The sequence below is a fragment of the Balaenoptera acutorostrata genome, chromosome 21 (genome assembly GCF_949987535.1).
Source record: "Balaenoptera acutorostrata chromosome 21, mBalAcu1.1, whole genome shotgun sequence".
In the NCBI taxonomy this organism is placed as follows: Eukaryota; Metazoa; Chordata; class Mammalia; order Artiodactyla; family Balaenopteridae; genus Balaenoptera; species Balaenoptera acutorostrata.
In genome coordinates this window covers 37995689-38019225 of record NC_080084.1, presented here as the reverse complement: position 1 = coordinate 38019225, position 23537 = coordinate 37995689, and the positions used below count along the sequence as shown (strand labels likewise).

Sequence of the window (23537 nt, the reverse complement as noted above, 5' to 3'; positions counted from 1 at the left end):
ATATGATTTTGCTGATATGTGTATATACATGTATATTTATATAAATATATATATTTACTTAAACACACATACTTATACTCGATTGTTCCTAGAAAGTATATACACATAATTTGACGATGAAAAAAATACTAGAAATGACTTCTAAGGAAAACAGATATCTCAACAGTGGTAGAACCCACTTTAAAAGTAAATGGGTTTAAAGTAATGCTTTAAAATGCTTTTAAAGTAAATGGGTTATAACATTATTTGTAAAATAGGCAGTCCTGCTACTGATGATTTCTATTTGGTTATAGGGTAATGAACACCCTGACACTTTAATTTATGAAGGCATTTTCTTTCCCTTTCGCCTCTTCCTCATCCACAGCAAGACAGAGAAATAGTTTGAGTTATTTTACCAACCATTTTATATCATTTTTAGTCTATCACAAAGCTAATACCAACTAATACTTTCTAAAGATCAATATAGTTTATTCACCAAAGCCTTTATCTACAACAATATTAGTAAACAAGTTATTACAACTTATAACAATATTAATAAACAAGAATTCCCCCAAATAGAAAATAATTTCATTTATAATACAGCATATCTCCGAATGAGACTTGCAGACGTTTGATAAGTATAATCATTATCTATTCTACAAAACAACATTTAATGAATTGTACTCAAGGAAGACCCGTCATTGCCTGAGGAGGCCATGTCAAATTGAAGATCACTGGATAGAAGTTTTGCCAAACAGCTCAATGGTTGAGTCAGGAAGACACCCAGGGAATGGTATCAGTAAGAAATGGAAACCAGGATATATCCCAGATTACACAACACCCTAGAAATCTATCTGAGTAGAAAAGACACCAGGATCTGAATTACTTAGAAAATCAAGAATTAGAATTTGGAGAGCATTTTTCTCTCTCTAGAAGTTGCAGTGAAACGGATACCTCTGGCAGTGAATTACGTCTTTTTCTTACAAATAGAGTTTCCATTTAAAACCTCATATCTTAAATTACTTTAATTCCTGGATGAGCACAGAGCCTGCAGCAAGCTGATATTTCCCTATTCAATTTGGAATAGAGATAATTCCCAAGTAATTACATTAATGTAAAGGAAGGCACAAGATAACCCAGGGCTGGCAGGTAAAACAAAAGTTACTTATGCTCACATTTGAAATAAACACACAGATTTAAACCATTATGAAAAATATATTGCAGAAGAACTGAGAAGGTACTATTTAATCCCAGTTGGGAGAAAGAGGCCCCTCTCTTACCTTTTGTGAGATGAATACAAGAGTTAGTGACTCACATTGGCGAGAAAACAATTGAAAATGCACCATTACAAAAGACGAATTTGAGTTGCTCCAAAGAAGTTATGAATGCAAAATAAATGTCCCACAATCCAAAATTTAAAAACCAATTGTCAAATAATTACCCATAGAAAACAGACTCTCTGTAAATCAGCTAATCAGAGATAATTAATGTCATTAATGCATAAGTGAAATTTACATAGCAAGACTGACATAAACATACTGGACAAAATGGAAAGAGTTGGCTGTGGGTCTATTTTTCCTCATTATTAAAATGACCTGGCATTAATCTATTAAAATTCTATGTAAAATGTCATTAGAATGAATACAATTTATTGAAATTATAAAATGACAGGGTAAATTTAAATAACCATATTAACTTTTTTTCATGCATTTAAGCATAATGGAGTTCCAAATATTAAGATGTTGTAGTTTTTAAAAAGTTATTGCATATACATAAGCACTTACTGTTATTTCCTTGCAGCAAGAATCTGTATCCACCACAAGAGCTTGAAGTTACTGCCTGTTAAAGAAGTCACAAAAACAAGAATATGTTAATTTAAAATACAATAAAGTTTAAATTGCAATAGCTAATAAGATTCTTTTATGTTCATAAATAGGAAATGTTATAACTATAACCTCTTGGTTTTGGTTTATTTTCATGAATTAAAAACTACAAAAGGCAAGTGAAAATTATTTCCCAATGCACACTGCAAGTTAAAAATACTACTGAAAAAGGAAAAGAAAATTTCCATTAGAGAAAAACAAAAATATCCTAGTCTGAGTAAAGAATGTGTTAATGTCCCTCCCTCCACCCTTAATGTTCACAGGTAACTTGATCATTGGTTTATACTGAGTGAATAAAGAATAGTTTGAGTTATGTACTCATTAGAAACTTATCCTTTAATGTTTATCCAGAACTCTTTGATTGAACACATCTTTCTTAATCCATCAAGCAAATTTGAAAATAACAATAGAAAAAGATCTCATCAAGTTAGAGGGACACTACTTGAAAACAATTAGGGATTATATAAGGGCAATACACAGGTCAAATACACTACTTCACTCAGTATTTGATCGATTTACTGAAGAAAAAAATAAATCGTTTATCGTATGCTTGATGTTGACTAGTATCTGAATATTCAACGTGAAAGAAAGAACTTAAGTAATTATCTAAATCACTCAGGCCAAAAGACCAATTTACAAAAATTACTCAGCTCACTGGGGCAAATATTATTGGAGAAGTCTTTTCCTTGAATTATTTCTTAAATGCTAATTTTACTTTTCATGGTTCGATGTTACCAGACACAGAAAAAAACCATAACATGGTCTGAATTAGACATACATAATCACAAATAAAATCATCTGAAAATATATTTTTAAAAAATAAATTTTTAATCTTAAAAGATTACAGAAAATACTAAATCTGAAAATTATTTAATTTCTCTGAAAATACTTAAAAATATACTCTACATTGAAACTTGATTTGGATTTACGTATCATTCCATTGTAATCATGCGTTTTCACTTTAACTGTTTATCCATTTTCATTTCTTTTCCTTTTCCAGCTACTGTTAAGAACACAAGGCAACTTGCAAGTCTTTTCTCCATAGTATGTTCAATGTTAGTTTAAAAAGCTCGAGATCTTGCCAAAATATGTCCTGCTTTATACAGTAGAAGAGGTAGCATTTAATACAAAATTGGAAATGTTATTTTGTTTAATAAGCTTTTTCTCCCCCAATTAATCAAAATCTGCTGACATACATAGTGTAAGCTAAAACATTCTTTACATACTTCTCTACTATGCTGAGATTTAAAAAAAAAAAATTAATACCACTTGGATTTGGAGAAAACAGTATATTTTTTAAAAAGTATTAAAATTTCTACAGTAAACAAGAAATAGTCTTCCATTACATAGGCAAAATTTTTTTAAATATTTTAGGGAAATAAAGAGTTATTTCCTCAAGGAAAATAACAAGATAAATAATAAATTATTTACTATCAAACCTCTTATTCAAACAGCTAACAGTTAACGGCAGTTAATTTGAGGTTAAATTTAGAGAACTTGCACACAAGTAATTAATAATCCAGGAACTCCCACTCCTTAACGTTTTTGCCAGGACACGTTAGCATTTTGACATCATGTCCTATAAATGCAAAACACTATTTTTATTAACATAGTACAAATCTTTAAAATGTATGGTGTAAGTTTCCTTTTTTTATTTTAAAATTAAATTTATCTTATTATAATACATACAAAGTATAATTTTTATTTTATGTAATAATAAAGCCATAGCTAATCAAAATACCTTTATGAATAAAAATAACATTCCTTTCTCTTTTTTTGAATTTTATTTTATTTTTTTATACAGCAGGCGCTTATTGGTTATAGTGTATATATGTCAATCCCAGTCTCCCAATTCATCCCACCTCCACCACCCCCCGCCCCCCAACTTTCCCCCCTTGGTGTCCATACATTTAAGAACATTTCTTTCATAAAATTTTCCTAGCCATAGGAATTACTGAGATATATAATCTTTCTTTGGGACAATAGAGACATCATTTGAGATAAATTTTAGTTTCCTTGTTTCACTATATAGTTACATCTTTATCCTTTCATACTATTTAATCATCCTACTCAATAGAAATATACCTAGACCACTACATGCTTTGCTCCTGTTGAGATGGCAGAAGCTACTAAATCTTGCTACTATTAAATGGGAGGAAATGAGAAGTTCCTGATTTTTAGGTATGGATTGCACTTAGGTGGTTGAAGGAAGAGTAAGCATGAGATGAAACACCCACAGTGAATTTCTTCAATATCCCCATGCTTCTATTATTCAGTATGATTACTTTCCTTTGGTCAAATGTCCCATCCTGGGTCTACTCTCCCTGATGGCATCGTGGGTTCTACCACTGTTGAGATATCTGTTCTGCGGAAATCTTTCTTTCCATGAAATACTATTTGTAAACTGGAAGTTGGAACGGAAGCCTGAGCCCTGTCTGCTCCGTGTGTTCCCTCCCCACCTGCAGCTCCGAAGCCACCCCGGGACTTCCAAGGAGCAAAGTCTGAAATCCACTTCTCCATTTCCATTGTTCTTTCCTTTCATGTCAAGAAACAATGGGTGATGAGACATGGGAAGCTGTCACTTTTCGAGGGAAGAAAAAGGAAATGGAAGATAAGAAACAAGGCATAGGATTTGAGTAAAAATAAAGGAAACAGAGAAAAAGACAATGTTTCAGGTAAGTTTGCCACGTATGTGCCAGAGTTTTAGAAAACTGGTCGGCAAACACAGCCCTAAAACCAAGGTACTGAAAAGAAATACTACAAATAAATGGAACGTTACAGACAACTTGTATATCTTCATTCTCCCAAATGTTTTATACATTTAAATCTCTGATTTTCCGATATTTCAGGTGATGTACAACATGATCCACATGACTCAGTCTGAGACAGATTTTAATGCAGTTATCTTCCCAAGACAAAATATAAAATACTGGCTCACACCTAAGCATTCAAGGACATCTGGCCACCCTCATATTACGCTAATCGCGCCTCGAAATTCTGCCACATCTTAAATTACAGAGGTTGATCGTGTAAGAACTGACTCAGAAGGTAGAGCTGTGTTCCCTAAAATGTGACTGTGGTCCCAGACACCCTTTTGGGATGCTCCTCGTTATTGAACCAACTAACATCTAATTACATTTGGGAAGAGGAAAAACAAAAAAAGAAGAAAAAATAACCCTCAGGTTCATGCAGCGCTCTGCTCTAGGATTCACACCCCAATGCCTGCAGAGTTTGCACAAAGATTCTTGGCTTCCTCCGATGTTAATTCTCTCCTTTAGAATGTCTGGAAGCTCAGCACCAAACCCTGGTCTCCAGCTTGCCAAAAGACACGCTGGTTTCTTGGTGTGGTTTTCCAGCTCTTTTGCTATTAGTGCATGATTTGACAATATGCTGCCACGGTAACAGAATTCATTAAGGGCTTTCTGTTTTGTTCTGCCAATGAGAATTTTTGCCTGCATGTAGCGCTGGCCTCTGAAGGTTGATCCATAATATCTGTCTTATAAAGTCTTGTCATCTCATACCATGACTGATGCTACAAAATAATCCATAATGGGCCACATTCTCCCAGCATGAGCCACTCCCTGAGGGTAAATTAGGCGCTACTAGAAACCGCATTAACTTCTTCATCATCAAACTTGGGTGCTTAAAATAGACTACAGGAAAGTGGATACAGCATGCAGCCCCGTCGTGCACCACTGGGATTGTGGAACGGATTAGGAACGTAATCCTTAATGTTCATTCTTTACCATATCCCATTAGGGGAAAAAAAAATTTCATATTCTGACCATTTTCTTTGTATAGTCATTTCCAGAGGTAAGGCTTGCGCAAAATAACAGTGTGGTTGATACAGTAAAGGAAAAAAAAATGTCAATGTTTTAACCAAAATTTTCCCATATGATTTCAGTAAAATACTTAACATGCCTTCTGTTATTTTCAGCTACATTTTTAATACCACATAATTATACTGACCACTTGTTCTGTTTTTCACTATTGGATTGTTTATTCATTTTTTTAATGGTGTGCAATAGGAATAGCTTAAAAATCCCGTGAAATCTTTTCATGCTAATGAGGCCAAAGTCATCGGGCCAGTCCTCCTGGGGATTGGCCGGTTCCAGAATGAAGATTAAGCTGCCCCTGCATTCTTTCCTTAGATGTGCGTAAGCGGTATTAGGGAGAGAGTGAGAATGAAGCGGGGGCGCAGCCCAGTAAGTACACTGAAAACTAAATCAACGTATATAATTGGATAAAGAGATGAAATAAGCACCACCTTTATTTAGGGCAGTGCTTCTCAATCAGGGGCAATGTGGGGCCACAGGGGACAGTGGACAAGGTCTGGCCATATTGTTTACTGTCACAACGGGGGGGGCAGGGGTGTGCCACCCAGATCAAGTGGGTAGAGGTCCGAGATGCCGCCGAGCCTGCGGCACTACACGGGACAGCCCTCCCCTCCCCCTCCCCCCCTCCCCCTCCCCTCCCCTCCCCCCCCTCCCCTCCTCCCCTCCCCTCCCCTTCCTCTCCCCCTCCCCCTCCCCTCCCCCCTCCCCCTCCCCCCTCCCCTCCCCTCCCCCTCCTCTCCCCTCCCCCTCCCCCCTCCCCTCCCCCTCCTCCCCTCCCCTCCCCCTCCTCTCCCCTCCCTCCCCTCCCCCTCCTCTCCCCCTCCCCTCCCCTCCCCCTCCCCTCCTCCCCCTCCCCTCCCCTCCCCCCTCCCCTCCCCCCTCCCCTCCCCCTCCCCTCCCCTCCTCCCCTCCCCTCCTCTCCCCTCCCTCCCCTCCCCTCCCCTCCCTCCCCTCCCCCTCCTCCCCTCCCCCCTCCCCCTCCTCCCCTCCCCTCCCCCCCTCCCCTCCCCTCCCCCCCCTCCCCTCCCCCTCCCCTTCCCTCCCCCTCCCCCCCTCCCCTCCCCCTCCCCCTCCCCTCCCCTCCCACACACAGAATGACCTGGTCCAAAACGACCACGGTGCCGCAGTTAACACACCCGGTTTAAGGAAAGCTGGGAAAGAAGGGGAGAGGACACGCCTCGTTTGTCTACAGGTCACTTTAAGCGGCCTACAGGGGCAAAGAGGGGGAACGAAATCCGCAAGGAGAGCCGCCTTAGGCTTTGCGGAGGGCACGGCCTCGGCCTCTCAGGAGAGGCGACTCCACGGCTTGGCTTCTCCCGCGGCAGGTGCGAGGGGGGGAGCTGCCCCACCACCGACGTGCTGCTCCGCACAGGCGCGTCTGGGCGGCGCCCTGACCGAGCGAGCCGCGCATACGGGTCCCACCAGACGGCAGGCCTAGCCGGCGGCTGCGAGGGGTGGAGAAACCAGGGCTCTGACCCGTGCCCCGCGGTTAACGGAGGCTCGTGACCAACAGGAATTCCCGAGCTTGTGCTGCAACAGCGGATGCGGGAACGGCTTGCTCGAACCCCTCTGCTCGTAGTAAACCGCCTTCACTAAGCTCGCTTGAGGCTTTAGGGGCTTCTTTCTCTCTTTTTTCCTCTCCTTAATTGCCTACCTTACCAGCTCCCCACGGCCCGGGCGTCTTCCAGGAACCTGGACGCAGCTCCCCGCCAAACGCCAGCCGGCTCAGGCCGGCTCAGGCCGGCTGGGACCACGAACCCCGGAACCGGGCCTGCGCAGACGTCCCCCGACCGGCCTGTTGACTCCACCCTCAGATCACGCAACATCCTCGCTTATGAATATGCAGGAGCCCGGAACCGCTGTGCGCCTGCGCAGAACATCAGTTACCGCCCCTCTTCCCTGTCTCCCGGCACCTTTCCCCAGTCCTGAGACCCTCCTGCTTGTCCCATCAATGTCCCAAACCCCTTCGCCTCTCGGGAGGCGGAAGTGAGACCTGCTCTCTGACTCCTGGCTTGGCCGCCTGATGAATAAGCTCTTTCTCGCTGAAGCTCGGCGTCCCAGCGGTCCACTTGCTGCGGCATCCGGCAAATGGCCCTGGTTCCTGAACAGCTCCATGTGCCCTTATTGTCCTGTCCCTTCTCGACATCTTTGCCCCTTGACCACTTTTGTTATGTTACACTGTCAATGACATGTTTGTTAATATTCTGATACACTATTAAGTTGGTTTAACATCCCTTTCTGGGCTTTTTTTTTTTAATAAATTTATTTATTTTTGGCTGCGTTGGGTCTTCATTGCTGCGCGCGGGCTTTCTTGAGCTGTGGCGAGCGGGGGCTGCTCTTCGTTGCGGTGCGCAGGCTTCTCATTGCGGTGGCTTCTCTTGTTGTGGAGCATGGGCTCTAGGCGTGCGGGCTTCAGTAGTTGTGGCATGTGGGCTCAGTAGTTGTGGCTCGTGGGCTCAGTAGTTGTGGCTCGTGGGCTCTAGAGCGCAGGCTCAGTAGCTGTGGCACACGGGCTTAGTCGCTCCGCGGCATGTGGGATCTTCCCAGACCAGGGCTCGAACCCATGTCCCCTGCATTGGCAGGCGGATTCTCAACCACTGCGCCACCAGGGAATTTCCCTGGGCTTGTTTTAATTTGTCCAGGAGGAAGAAATTTTCCTCTACCCTTCTAGGTTCTTCTGGCTGGTCTAAGAATTACATTGACATGAGACAGATTAACAGGAGAAAATCACACAAAAGTTTAATACCATGCGTACACAGGAGAGACCAAAGAAAACTGAGTAACTCCCCACAATGGCGGAAAACCTCACCTTAAGAAACATCTTCAGCTAAAGACAAAGGAGGATGTTGAGGGTAGGGGTTTGGGACTTCACAGAAGGGCAAGGCAGTTGACGTGAGGATGGAAAAGCAAACAGTTGGTAAACAAATGTTTCCCTGGCCAGGCAGAGACAGTGGGACCCAGAGCAGAATTTTAACAGACTTTGCTAAGTTGCCCTGTCTACACACCTAGTTACTACTGTAGTCTCTATGGTGACAGCTCCGTTCCTGGAAGAGGTCCTCTGCCTACATTTTTTAGGCAGTTAGTGGGGAGGTCAAAGGTTCTTCCTGAGTCTATTAAGCTTGTTTTCAGCTTGAAATAATCCACATGCCAAAGAAACATTTTGCTATGGCAAATTTTACTTTCCTACAAATTCTTACAAAACGTTCATATTTAAAAAGATTCCAGCTCTTTTTAAGAGATTGTGTGTGTAAATACACACACACACACACACACACACATATATATAGATGTAATTTAGTTGGTTCCTTCTCCTCACTCAAAAGACAGAATTTTCACCTTAGCATCATTATTGGAGTACTTTGAAGTCTCAGAGAGCAGACCTTCTCCTGCTGAAAATGACTTATGTAAAGTAATAGTGTTTCACTAAGTGTAAGTAGTGTTCACTGTTAACTTAGCATCACTGTCTCTCATTTCTTTGTCCTTTCCTTCACCCCCTCCAATCTTTTTTTTTCTGTTTACCTCTTTCCTAATCCTTACAACATTTATTGAATGTGTGCTCTATGCTGTGTTGCTAAGACACAAAGATAAACAGGGCATGACCCCTGTCCAATAGGCCTGGAAAGCAGGGTGGACGGAAATGGTATATATCAACTGAGAGAGTGCAGTCATCTGTAAAATGTATTCAACAACAGAACAGAGTTTTTTTTTTCCCCTATAAGAATTTGTTCAGGGCTGATAAATGGTTTCGTGTTTTATCTTGCTATGTTTTTTGATTATTTTGTTTTTATACCATATTAATTCTTACGTAATATATTTCAACTATACATGAACAATTGAAAATGATAATTAGTAATTGAGGAAAATTCAGAGTTTTACATTATATACCATTTATAAATGATATCAAAAAGGCTGATGAAATAATATTTTTAACTAGCATCTTGTGATTTAAGTAAAAAGAGAGGTCAGCTGAGAGTGACTATCTTTCTGCTTGAGGAATTGGATGCAAATCTGGGTGAGACGCCCAACTCTCATCATATGTTCATATAAAGTCACATGGGCAAGTGTCCAGCCAAGAAGGAGAACAAAGACATGAAAAATATGCTAAGAAGTTATTTTAAATAAATGCTACTTCTACTCTTAGATTGCTTTAACTGAAGACATAGAATCTTCTTTCAAAGTTTGAAAAATATATCAAATAAAACTTTTAATATCTTCTAGTGCATCTAAAGATAATCAACAATGTTTCCCATCACTTCAACTTTTGTTCTAATAACTATACAATATTTCCCCCACATAAAATAGAAATAAGTATTTGTATCTCCTGCTTTCTCATAAAAGTAGAATCCAAATAGTTAAGCATTTTGATGATTCTAGCAATAAATCCTGAAAATGGCAGACAGTTTTACTGATTCATTGGAATAAATATAAGTAATTATAATCTGTCATTAATGTTATTTTTAAGTGCTATAAAATAGTAGGATGATTTTATTAGATTAATGTAATTTTAGTAGTTTATTAAAAAAATGTTTCCTGCTATAATCTATGGATAACAAAACGGAAAAACTATATGAAAAAATGTTCGAGAATGTATATCTAATATTGACTATTCAAATTAAAAATAAAACTATACTACAATGGAAAGCAATAGGAATTTGGGGGTGTATATTTCATAGTAATAAAGAAGCCAATTTTCTCTAATGAAATAGATGTAAAGCTTGGTCACACACACCAAAAAAATACTAAGAACTCGGGTAGATCATATTAATTTGTAGTACATTTTTAAATAATGAGATTATTTTCCATTTAAAAAATATCAATATAATTTTTAAAGTATACAATATTTAAAATAATACTGGTTCATATTCTGATATCAAAATATTCACAATGATATCTACATAGGGGAAGATAACTTGATGAAATGTTAAGTAGCACATTTAAGTAAAATATAAACATACAAATTAATGTAAAATACCATCTTCTAATAATTTTGTTTTAGGTTATAAGGAAATAGGAAATCATTTCAGTCTTTTAACAAAAAATATCCAAAAAGCTGCTAAAGACACTATGTTAATGAAATAATTTTAGAATATCTAGAACTAAAACAAATGAACTATCAATGGCTGACACTATCTGATGTCGGTAATCATTATCAAAGAGGTAGGAAGGTCAGATACTAATTACATGGACGCTGGAATAAGGCTCAGGGTTTGAATTCTTGTTCTGTTACTTCTTACTTTTACAAACTTAGACATATAACCTCTAGCATCCTCAGTTTCCTCATCATCAGAATATAGAGATAAAACTGTTCCATATTCATGGGATTGTTGTAGGAATTAAATGAGAAAATACAAGTAAAGTACTTAAAACAGAACCTGTCACAGATTCAGCATTTGCTAAATGCCATTAGCATTTTTACATGACCAAAATGTTCCACTAAAATCAAAACCTAAGAGTTGACATCAATATGTAAACAGAGAGCTCCATAGCTCATAATCCCTTGCCCTGTAGCCATGTGGCACCTAATAAGAATCAGCATCCTTCCTCAGACCATAAGCAAATCCAAGTACACTCCCTGTTCAAACGTCACTTTTAAATTGAGGAGGTTGGACTAAATGCTTTACAAGATTGTAAGCTCCTGGAAGGCAGGCAGTTTTAGACTTCTCTGATTCTATGATAAACTCCCAGAGACAGAGTTGCCTACTGGAAAGAAAAGTAATGTTTAGAATATAATAGAAATAACTATGGGTGTCCACTATTTCCTAGGCAGAGTGCCGGACACATAACTAAGACTTAAAGTATTAAGTAGCTTGCCACAGTTAACCAACCAGCAACTACTTGGAACTCGAGCCAGGACCCCCTAAATCTTTCCCAGGCTTGAAATGGAAAAGAAAAAAAAAAAAAAAAAAAAAACCCAGTATTTTTGTGAGTTTAAATTCTCACAAAAATATTGATCACTGGAAATCAGTAAATGACTGCCAAATAGGAAATTAGCTTCACACAATTTGTAAAATCTTCATCAGTGGTTTGTATTTGAATCACTCAGTATAAGCTATTGTATTCCAATACCCAAATTGTTTAAAGTGCACATTGCTACCTACACAATTTAAAGTTTCAAAACAGCTATTTTGGTATCTAGAGAACAGTGACTTGAGCAGACTACTGAGAATCACCCCCTTTATTCCAAGCTTTTACTCTGCAGGCTGCTATCTCATCTTGCTTCTGGATCCATCTAAGAGGGGCCTATTGGCTGCCTTTCCAATAGGCCCCTCTTGGAGTGTGACCTAATGGATAATTTTTATAAATGGTCTAAAGAAAAGTTGAAAAAGAATATTTTACCATTTTTGTGGCACATAGACTAATTGAAAAGAAAAACAGTAACAAAAATGATACTAAAACATTTTAAAATAAGAAGCTTTCTAAAGAAGGCTACATGCACTCTGATTTGGGATATAACCCGATCAAAATCAAGTGAATAATTCTCCCAACCCAAACAAGATTGATTTAAAATTAAACAAGAAAACCAAAAACCGAAAAACACAAACTTCAGTGTTGTATAAAATTCAGGAAAATGTGAATTATCCTGTGGAAGTCATAAAGTCATTTGTGAACCCTCTAAGATCCCGTAAAATTGTACACAAAATTAATTAAATAAAAATAAAATAACGAGACTGTGTCAGAATTAAAGATTATGTATGTCAGCATCCAATAATTCTATTCCATGCTCAGGGTACCTGAGCCTATACAGCTCCAAAATGAAAAGACATCTCCACCTCAGCCTCCATTGAGACTGTTCTGACTATAGGCAAGACAGAGTTCTGAGTTCCGCTCCTTATCTACTACTGCCAATAGGCCTGGCGTATTATTAAGGACATTCTAAACTGTGATCTCAAAAGGTAATACCATTTTCCAAACCCAGTATAACTGTTAAAGAAGGATACCACTCCGCACCCAATGGAATAATCACCATGATAGAGAAACACTATTTGGATATAAACACCGTGACAGAAAACACTCTTGAGACATCTTAGTGGATCAAAATGTAAAAAGTATTAAGAGACTGTCTCAGGAATGTGAGGCAGTAATAGAGGATTCCTGGTCCATTTGGCTGTAGTATCCTTCTTCCTTTGAATCTATAGCATTATCTGTTTCTAATGAAACCAAATCCAAATTCCTCAGCTTGAATCTTGACAATTTTTACCAAGTAATCCAAAGTTGAATCTCTCCAATGACATCTCTAATCGATTCACAGAAGGTGAGACAGAGGTGACAGAGGGAAAAGAAAACTATGAGTATATTCTATTTTCCTCTCTCAGGTCTGGATCACTCTAAAAATAATCCAAAATACAGGACTGTTTTAAAAACTCAAGTAGCTTTTACATAAACTCTCACAGTAATCAATGATAAAGGGGCTTTTCGTTTCAAAACCTGTAATATCTTACTTAATGACTCTTCCTTACATTTAAAATTCCTCTTGTCACCGTGAAGTCACAACAGGTGAATGACTATGGTACAATATACAAGAGAAAAATCAAGTCATGCAGGGCAGTATATGGAAAAGCAAAGACTCATGAGCTCCAGTCTGGGCTCGGCCACTTCACTACTGTAAGGCCTTGGACAGGTCCCTTAATCCTACTGACTCTCAGGTCCCTCACCTGCAAAATGAGTATTTATAACTATCTTCCCCTTTTGTTGTGAGGATTAGACATACAGTATGTAAATAAAACCCATGTTTCACTGCCAACCACATAGAAGGTGTGTAGCAATTGGTTCCCTTTAGTAGTAACAGTAGCGGTGGTCATTGTAAGAATAATTTAGAATGGTAGTGATTATTAGTAGCAATAACTTTTATAATCCTTCAGTGGGAAACGAACAAACCTGCAAACATCTGGAAAAGCAGAAAAGAGCAACAGTGGTATAAACAGAATGCGTGAATGCAAATGAAGAGATCAAATGCATGAATGCAAATGAAGAGATCAAATGCATAGGAGAGATGGTCACTGTGATGTTGACCTTTATGTGTCAATGCGGCTGGGCCATGATGCTCAGATATGTGGTCAAACATTATCTTGGTTGTTTCTGGGAAGGTGTTTTTTTGAATGAGATTAGCATTTGAATCAGTAGACTTTGATAAAGTAGATTACCCTTTATAATGTGGATGGGCCTCTTCCAGTTAGTTGAGGGCCTTGATAGAAGAAGGACTGACCTCCCCCTGACCAAGAAGAAATTCTGTCATTGGAATCACTCTGCAACTCTTCTCTGGGTCTCCAGCCTAATGGCCTAACCTGCAGATTTTGAATTTAGCAAGCCTTAACAATCTTCTGGCCATTTAATCAATCAATCAATCTCCCTCCCTCCTCTCTCTCTCCAGACACACACACCCTGTTTCTCATGAGACCCCTGACTAATACAGTCCCTAAGGCCTAGCAGCAAACTTTAACCCAGTAAGTAATAATTAGCATCTCCAACGTGGAAACCCATGGAACACTTTGTAAATGTGATATTGCAGCACTGTATCTGATGTGTAACTTTAAAAATCAATTAGACCATTCAACTGCCCTTCAGAGTTAGGTAAAAGATGTATAAACACTTGACCATCTTGATCTTTGGTATTTACCACTAACACATAAAAGGGAGAAAAAAAATAACCGCTGAATATCAACTCTCTAGAATGAGAAAAACAGAAATCCTTTTGAATATAAATACTGTGCCTTTAGAGTCCTCAACAGAGAAATAAATCTGAATAGTGTTTCTCTTTTAAAGAATGTATAAAGCACACAGTGCATAACCATCAGCAAAAAAAAGGGGAAACAAGCAAAAGGTAAATGTTAGAGGAAATCTTCCATTTTAGGTTGTTCACACAAAGGCATATTTTTAATTATAATAAAGCAGGATTGCAAAAAATGCATTTCCTTGCCCTTTTCAATTTGAAATTTACATACATTTCATTTGCCAATTATTTTTATATTAAAGACTTAGAAACAATGCACAGCAATGTAAAATTAAAATAAAGAACAATTCCGATTAATGCTTCCAAATTTATTCTCAGATACTGTGATACATCTAAGACCACGTGAGAAGAATAGAGAAACTTAACCACAAATCCTTAACTTAACCTTCAATTTTCTACAAAAGTTCAAATAAAGTCAATGATGGGAGGAGGAGGGAGATGAAGACGTCTGAATGAGTTATCAAGTGGTTGTAACGTTTAGAGAACCAAATGGATCCTCACGAGTCTATTCTATCGCCAACAAATAACGATCAAAACTCTAATTGTGGGTTTTTATGAAGAGCATCCTTCTCAGAAAGAATAAAGACAAATTACAAAAATGCTATTGCAACTCTCCTTTGAAACTGTTGTTCATCTACAATATATGAGTGCTTTACATATATTATATCACCAAGAAGTATGATTTATTTCCTAATTTCAAAAGGCAGATAAAATATGAAACAACTGTCAAATCCAAGTATGACTGGCTCCAAAATCCAAGTCTCACGTATTCCGTCACACTGCATCTCTTTCTCTAGGGAATCTTCTTGGCCAAGTTCATTAGCTAGAAAAACGTATGTATTTACTCTTTAACATTTTACTTTAAAAATAGATATTTCAGTAAATTTTATTAAGCATAGTTTTGGCTGGAATTATTCTGCATGTTTAACGATTTTATGGTGTAAGTACTATGGACTGTTGAGGAATCCAAACACAGGGAAGATGTTGGCCTCTCCCCTTGGAAGTACTGTCAGACATGCAAAGTTTGCTTCCATTTGCTAACTTTCATGGGCTTCTGTGAATTTCCTTCTGACCTAAGTCTCCTGTTTCTTGAATCTTCTCTTCTTCTCGCCCCTGTGTTCTCTGCAGCCTCCTCCTTGGTAAATGCATTTATTCTCACTGCCTTAACTTTCACCTGACACAGATGACTCAAGTCCCACAATATAGCTAACCCATTTCACATGTGCACATCTGCAAATTAAAACAGGTTGGCAGAGGGGGTGACAGTTACTAAGAAAAGCTTACAAATCCCTTCCAACTCTCCCTAAGAGTAATGTATGTGTCAGTCAGTTGAAGATACACATTCAGCAATATTTTCTAGAAGTCTCCTAACTGATAGCAGTATGATCAGCCTTTTGTTCACAGGATATATTTTGGCATCAAATTAATCTCCCTAAAATAGATCTAATTTAAATTTCAGTCGAAACAATTTGTTATTTTTGGACATACTCAGTATTTGCCTACTTTTTTGCCTTTGTTTACTCTTTTCTGTTTACCTGAAATGTTTTTACCTTCTGAGCTCCACTCTCATTTTTTAAGTATCTACCATCCGTCAAGACATAGCTCAAACACAAATTCCTCCAAGAATCAGAAACTTCCCTCATCACCCACAGAGATGCCATCTCACCTTCATTCAACCCCACAGTACTTTCTTCCCATCTTCTTATTGCATGGAGAGATTGCCTTTCTTTGTACATCTACACTTTTTTCTGATTTTAATCACGAGAGGAAAACCAGCGACTCTCAGAAACTATCTAGTCTTCTGTCTTTTCAGCAGCAGCAGCTGCCTGTGACTTTCCTGAAGCTGTAGGAAACCGAACCCTAGGAGCGAATCTCCTTTCTGCCCCAGTCATTACTGTTCTACCTTAGACACTGAGCAGTGCCTCCCGAGAAGGTTGCAAATGTGTGGCTGCGAGGAGGGACCACCACATTTGATTGTTTTTCAGCCAGAAATACCAAAGCCATGCTCCACGTGTGGTGGTGAAGAAGCAGAGTAGAAACTCTAATGCAACTGAAGGTCTGTTTGTGGACCTTGTTAATACAGCGTTTCAACAAGAGGATTAACACACACCTGGGAACTTTTACTCAGCTGATTTGTTGGAAAGACAACTTTTGTTAACCAAAATGTCAAAAGGAGAAAATGATACATTCAGATACTGTCTTCTACTCGACATCTTCATTTTAATGAACTCTGACAATGGTCTTTATACCTCACATTCAATCCAGTTTATCTTCTCAGTACTTTTCTGACGACATTCTGACTGTGATCTGGTTCACGCCTATGCCTCCTGTGTCTCCTGTGCTCTCTGCAGAGTATCGTTCTTCTCTTGCTACACAGTTTTAGTATATACTCTTCCTGCTTTCTCTGGAATTCTCTTCTTCTCCTTTTGTAATTTCTCTTAGTCCTCCAAATCCCACTGTAGAAGTCGCTGCCCTAAGAGAGGTCTTCTTGATACTCCAAACTCTTTATTATATACTTTTTAAGAACCATTTTACTTTCATTGATTGTGGTGGACTCAGTGTAAAATTATACACTCACTGGTGTAATAATGTGAGTAATGTTCTTTTCCGAGAAAATGACAACTCCCTGAGCTCAGAAACTCTCTCTTCTTTTCTTAATTAAATAATCTGAGCCCAGCACAAATCCATACTAATAGTAGGCCCTTAATACATGCTAGCTGAATGAATACACAAATGAATGAATGAATGATGGAATGAACAAACACAAGCATTTTAGATGCTAAACGTGACAAATAACTTAAATGCAAAGTTATTTGACTCCAAGTATACGGGTACAATTTTAGGGAAAAAAGATGAAAATGGTCTCAAACTTTTCTCCCATAACATCATCTGAAAAGAATAAATACAACTTTTTCTAAAGCAAACAATACTAACAATAACAATACTGTCTCCTCCCCTCTGTTATGTCTTTCTCCCTTACAACCCTCCAATTTGCTCACCTTATCACCTGCCTCAATCAATGGTGCTTAGAGCTTCAAAGTTCCTTCTTATTTACCCTGTAGAAATCCTGAAGGTCTCTTTTTTTCATGACCTCTGTTTTGTGTCACCTTTACTCTTTTCCAAGTCCTCATCATGCAAGTCTAGATTCCTACCAAGGACTTTAAATTGACCTCTCTTTCAAGACTGAAATCTCTGCTTTAAACACCCCATTCACTGTGTTATTCTGCTCCACAAACCCATTTACTGGCTCTCAAAACATAACATGGGACTCATTTAACAGGTTTCAATGCCTTTAATTAGTAGATATTATTCCTCCTATCAAATTTATTTTTCTTACTACCCAGACTTTCCACGCATATGTTAATTCTTGCTACTCTAATTTTCTTTGAGGTACTTGTTTTTTTTTTTTTTTTTTTTTTTTCTTATTTATTTATTTATTTATTTATTTATTTTTGGCTGTGTTGGGTCTTCGGTTCGTGCGAGGGCTTTCTCCAGTTGCGGCAAGCGGGGGCCACTCTTCATCGCGGTGCGGGGACCGCTCTTCATCGCGGTGCGCGGGCCTTTCTCTATCGCGGCCCCTCCCGTCGCGGGGCACAGGCTCCAGACGCGCAGGCTCAGCAATTGTGGCTCACGGGCCCAGCTGCTCCGTGGCATGTGGGATCTTCCCAGACCAGGGCTCGAACCCGTGTCCCCTGCATTAGCAGGCAGATTCTCAACCACTGCGCCACCAGGGAAGCCCGAGGTACTTGTTAATAAGGAATATTTGGAAATAATTATCTAGGAAACCAGCACAGGATTGAAAATGGACAGAAAAATGGTCAAACTAATTTGCTCTCCTTAAATTCTCAGAACTATTTTATTAGCTGTTTTGGAAGTTTTAAATAGCCCCAATCTAACAAATCATAACATTTTCCTCCACCAGGATATTTGGAAGCTGACCCAATCTACGTCTTTAATAACACATTGACTGTATTCTAGCTAAGACTTATTTTGACATTATGGCAGTGGGTATATTGATATATGTTCATTATTATCATAGGTACATTACCTAATAGGCTCCTTAATTTTAGGCAAAATTTATAGAGTGTAAGAATGATTAATGCTTCCAGAAATGGAAGAGTATGAGAATGATTTATGTTTTCAAACCCATTTTACAATGCCAGAATTACCCTGATATCTAAACCAGACAAGGATGCCACAAGAAAAGAAAATGACAGGCCAATTTCCCTGACGAACATAGATGGAAAAGTCCTCAACAAAATATTAGCAAACTGAATTCAATAATACATGAAAAGGATCATACACCACAATTAAGTGGGATTTATTCCAGGGATGCAAGGCTGGTTCCACATCTGCATATCAATGTAATATACCCAACAAAAGAAAGGACTAAAGTCATATGATCATCTCAATAGACGCAGAAGAAGCACTTGACAAAACCCAACAGCCATTCATGATAAAAACTCTCAGTGAAGTGGGTACAGAGGGAACTTACCTCAACATAATAATGGCCACCTATGACAAGCCCACAGCTAACTCAAACTCAGTGGTGAAAGCTGAAAGTTTTTCCTCTAAGATTACAAACAAGACAAGGATGCTTACTCTCACCATTTTCATTCAACATAGTATTGAAAGTGCCAGCTAGAGCAATTAGGCAAGAAGAAGATGTAAAAGGCATACAAACTGGGAAGAAGTAAAACTGTCACTATTTATAGATGACATGATATTATATACAGAAAACCCTAGAGACTCCTCCAAAAAAAAAAAAAAAAAAAAAAGGTAGAACTGATGAACAAATTCAGCGAAGTTGCAGGATACAAAATCAATATACAAGAAAGTGTTGTGTTTCTATGCACTAGTAACAAAACATAAGAGAAATTAAGAAAACAATCCCATTTTTAACTGCACACACACACATGCACGCACACACACACAACTATGAATAAGTTTAACCAAGGAGGTGAAAGTTCTGTATGCTGAAAACTATAAGACATCCATGAAAGAAACTGACGAAGACAGAAATAAATGGGAAGATATTCTGTGTCCATGGTCTGGAAGAATTAACATTGTTAGAATGTCCATACTACTCAAAGCAATTTACAGAGTCAGTGTAATCCCTATCAAATCTCCAGTGACATTTTTCACAGAAATAGAACAAACAACCCTAAAACCTAGTACGGAACCACAAGAGATCTGAAATGTCCAAAGCAATCTTGAGGAAGAAGAACAAAGCTGGAGGCATCACACTCCCTGATTTCAAACTATATTACAAGGCTACAGTAATCAAAACAGTATGGTATTGGCATAAGAGTAGGTCAATGGAACAGAATAGAGAGGCCAGAAATAAACCCACACATACATGGTCAGTTAATCTACGACAAAGGAGTCGCGAATATACAATGAGGAAAGAACAGGCTCTTCAATAAATGGCGTTGGGAAAAGAGGACAGCCATGTGCAAGAGAAGGAACCTAGACCACTTTCTTAAACCATACACACAAATTAACTCAAAATGGATTAAAGACTTGACTGTAAGACCTGAAACCATAAAACTCCTAGAAGAAAATGTAGGCAGTAAACTCCTTGACATAGGTCTTGATGATGATTTTTTTATTTTAGTTTGACACCAAAAGCAAAAATAAACACGTGGGACTACATCAAACTAAAAAGCTTCTGCACAGCAATGGAAGTCATCAACAGAACAAAAAGGCAGCCTACTGAATAGGAGAAAATATTTACAGGTCATATATCTATTAAGAGTTTAATATTGAAAATACATAAAGAACACATACAACTGAACACTGAAAAAACAATCTGATTTAAAAATGGGCAGAGGATGTGAATAGACAGTTTTCCAGTGATGGCCAACAGGTACATGAAAATGTGCTCAGTATTATTAATCATGAGGGAAATGCAAATCAAAACCACAATGAGATACAACATCACACCTGTCAGAATAGCTCTTATCAAAAAAAAACAAAAACAAAAACAAGCAATAACAAGTGTTGGCAAGGATATGAAGAAAAGGGAACCCTTGTGCACTAATGGGTGCTGCCACTATGGAACACAGTTCGGTGGTTCCTCAAAAAGTTGAAAATAGAACTACCATATAATCCAGCAATTCCACTTCTGGGTAGTTATCCAAAGAAAATGAAAATACTACCTCAAAAAGACATATGCACCTTTATGTTCATTGCAGCATTATTTACATTAGAGGAGACATGGAAATAATCTGTGTATATAGATGGATGAATGGATAAAGAAAATGTAAGATACATACATACATACATACACACACACACAAAGGAATATTATTCAGCCATAAAAAGAAGAAAATCTTGCTATTTGTGACAACATGACTGTACCCTGAGATCACTATGCTAAGTGAAGTAAGTCAAACAGAGAAAGACAAATACTGTATGATCTCACTTTCATGTGGAATGTAAACAAACAAAACTGAGCCTATATATACAGAGAAGAGAAAAAAGATTAGTGCTTGCCTGAGGCAGGGGTGCGGGGAGGCATCAAAACAGGTGAGGGGTGCCAACAGGCACAAGCTTGAATTTATAAAATAAGTAAGTCATGAGGATGCAGCATATAGCATGGTGACTAATAATACTCTATATCATATTTAAAAGTTGCTAAGTTCCCATCATAAGAAGTTTAATTTTAAAATTTAGCATGTAAGAAAAAAATATTTGTAACCATGTGTGGTAAGGATGTTAGCCAGACTTATTCTGGTCATCATTTCACAATATATACAAATATTGAATCATATTGTACATCTGAAAGTAATATTATATGTCAGTTATACATCAATTTAAAAAATGAGTTATGCTTACATATGTCAAAAGTTGAGTTATTTGGATGATATTATCATTTGAATCAGAGCTAATGTTTGGAGTTGAAGATCATTTTGCAAACAATAGTTTTACTCTGAGCACTGATTCTCCATCTATATAGAAATCTCTCCAGAGGTCCATGCCATGACAGAAACTTCTCTAAAATAATTAATCAATCTTTCAGCAACTAAATGTCATTGAAAGTCCTAGGGTGGACTTACCTAGTTTAAAATAATTGTAGAACAAAATTTTAAGCTGTTTCCAAAAAATTAATACATATCAGATTCAACAGCCGGTCTATATCATACAGAATGAGATAGTTAAAATCTATTGCAGAATCTATAAAAAGTTTATATATGGATTTAAAGATAACTGCAATTCTCTTCAAGAGAAGCATTGTTCAAATTTACAGTGTTCAGATTTACCAGTAAAAGGAAAATAAAGAAGTTCATCTTCTCTGTGTGATTCATTTTTAAAACAAGTTTTTAGTCCCTTAGGCAACAAAGTTGTCTTAAAGTCTAACATAAATTTCTAATTAAAAAAATAATAGGTGGAAATTTTTTGTACTTTGAAGTGCTACTCATAATGATGCTTTTGTAAACAAAGTACTATAACAAATGAAGACTGCTTCATAGCCTTCGGATTATTTTTTATCTAATACCATGCAAATATGTTGCCAAGTAGCAACTATACGAGGGCAGCAGCAAAATTAAATGCCTCCAATTGCCATTAGCAATTGTGAAAAATTATTAATCTGTCTGCAGGAAACTAATGGACATGATTAGAGAAACCAGAAGTCTTTATCTTATCGAAATCAATAGTCTAGATGTATTCCCATCAGATAATGAATTACAGATTCATGAGCTGAAGATTAAATATGCCTTAGTATACAGCCTGCCCACACCTATCAATTTTATGTCTCTATTACTCCATCTGGTTTATACTAACACTGTATCATAGCTAACTATCTCTATTTTCAAAAATGATAGTTATTTAGACACTACATAAAAAAGATACAAAAGTAAATCCATGCTTTGTTTCCTTAGGGCTTATAAACCAAATCAGCAACAAAGGAATTCTAGTTAATTTATATCAAGTAAGGTGACAGGGAAATGAAAACTTTTTTTTAACCTTTTTAAAACACACAGGCTATGTTTACATGTGTGCAGTTATATGAACTCAAAGTGAAAGATTTATGATTACGATGAACTCTAGATTATCCACACGCACATGGAAATAAATAAATAAATAAAAGCCTATTTTTGAGTGTTTCATGGAATCACAAAGTAGACCGGTTGTGTCTAGTCCCTTTTGTGTATATGAGTCTAACCTAAATCCAAATGCGAACATGAATATATTAAACTTGTATGCAACTGTGCTTTATTAAATATCTACTAGAGTCTGGTTAATTGAGATTAGAACTTAATAGAAAATCTTTTATAGGATGCATATTTTATGTCAGAAGAGACATCTACTAAAAACTAACTGTGAAACAGTTCACATTAAGACAAGAATTCTGGGAGAGAGTGGGGAAAGTGTTGAGTGTACCTTGGATACCATTCAAGGATATTGAATTACAGAAGAATGAAAAGACTATTGTTGCAGGGAATCACGTATATGGTTTTCTCTATTAGGTGGTTTTAAAGTAGGATTCCAGTGTACTTCTGTCTGAGAACAGTAAACTTCTACTAGCTCTGGCATTCCCAGAGGAAGATGAATACCTGAAAGACACTGATTTGAACTAAAGTTTCTCATATAGATGCCAGTAAGGAAGGCTTTTCTTTATACAGTGTATTGCAAAGTGTTGCCTTTAATAATGTAAAATCTCTACATCTTCAGCTCTTGGGTAGGAAATTTTTCTGCTGAAATCCAAGAGCTGAGCGTAGTGGCCACAAAGTAGGAGAGGGCTTGGAAGTGGGTTTATTACATGAGAATCCACTATACTGGTGGAGCAAATCACGTTGGCAGGACACTGTGAAGTTTAGAGTCACGTACTGGGAGTTGCCTTCTAGCTGATCTCAAAGATAATTTGGTTTTTTTGTTCGTTTGTTTTTTAAATGAAGACAGCTCAGTAATATGGCGCAGATGGAGTTAGAATTTTGAACTTTGGGCTTATTTATTTATTTATTTATGGCTGTGTTGTGTCTTCGTTTCTGTGCGAGGGCTTTCTCTAGTTGTGGCAAGCGGGGGCCACTCTTCATCGTGGTGCACGGGCCTCTCACTATCGTGGCCTCTCTTGTTGCAGAGCACAGGCTCCAGACACGCAGGCTC

At 37.9% G+C, this 23537-nt stretch overlaps 1 long non-coding RNA gene across 1 annotated transcript in view; it reads right to left on the bottom strand.

Annotated features, from left to right (window-relative positions):
- Positions 1 to 1762: 1762 nt before the first annotated feature.
- The window catches only part of LOC130706139 (uncharacterized), a 648331-nt gene continuing 626556 nt past the window's right edge, over positions 1763 to 23537 (bottom strand). Inside the window, exon 3 of the long non-coding RNA XR_009006545.1 lies at positions 1763 to 1818. This is a non-coding gene — a long non-coding RNA (uncharacterized LOC130706139). The remainder of the gene's footprint in view (positions 1819 to 23537) is intronic.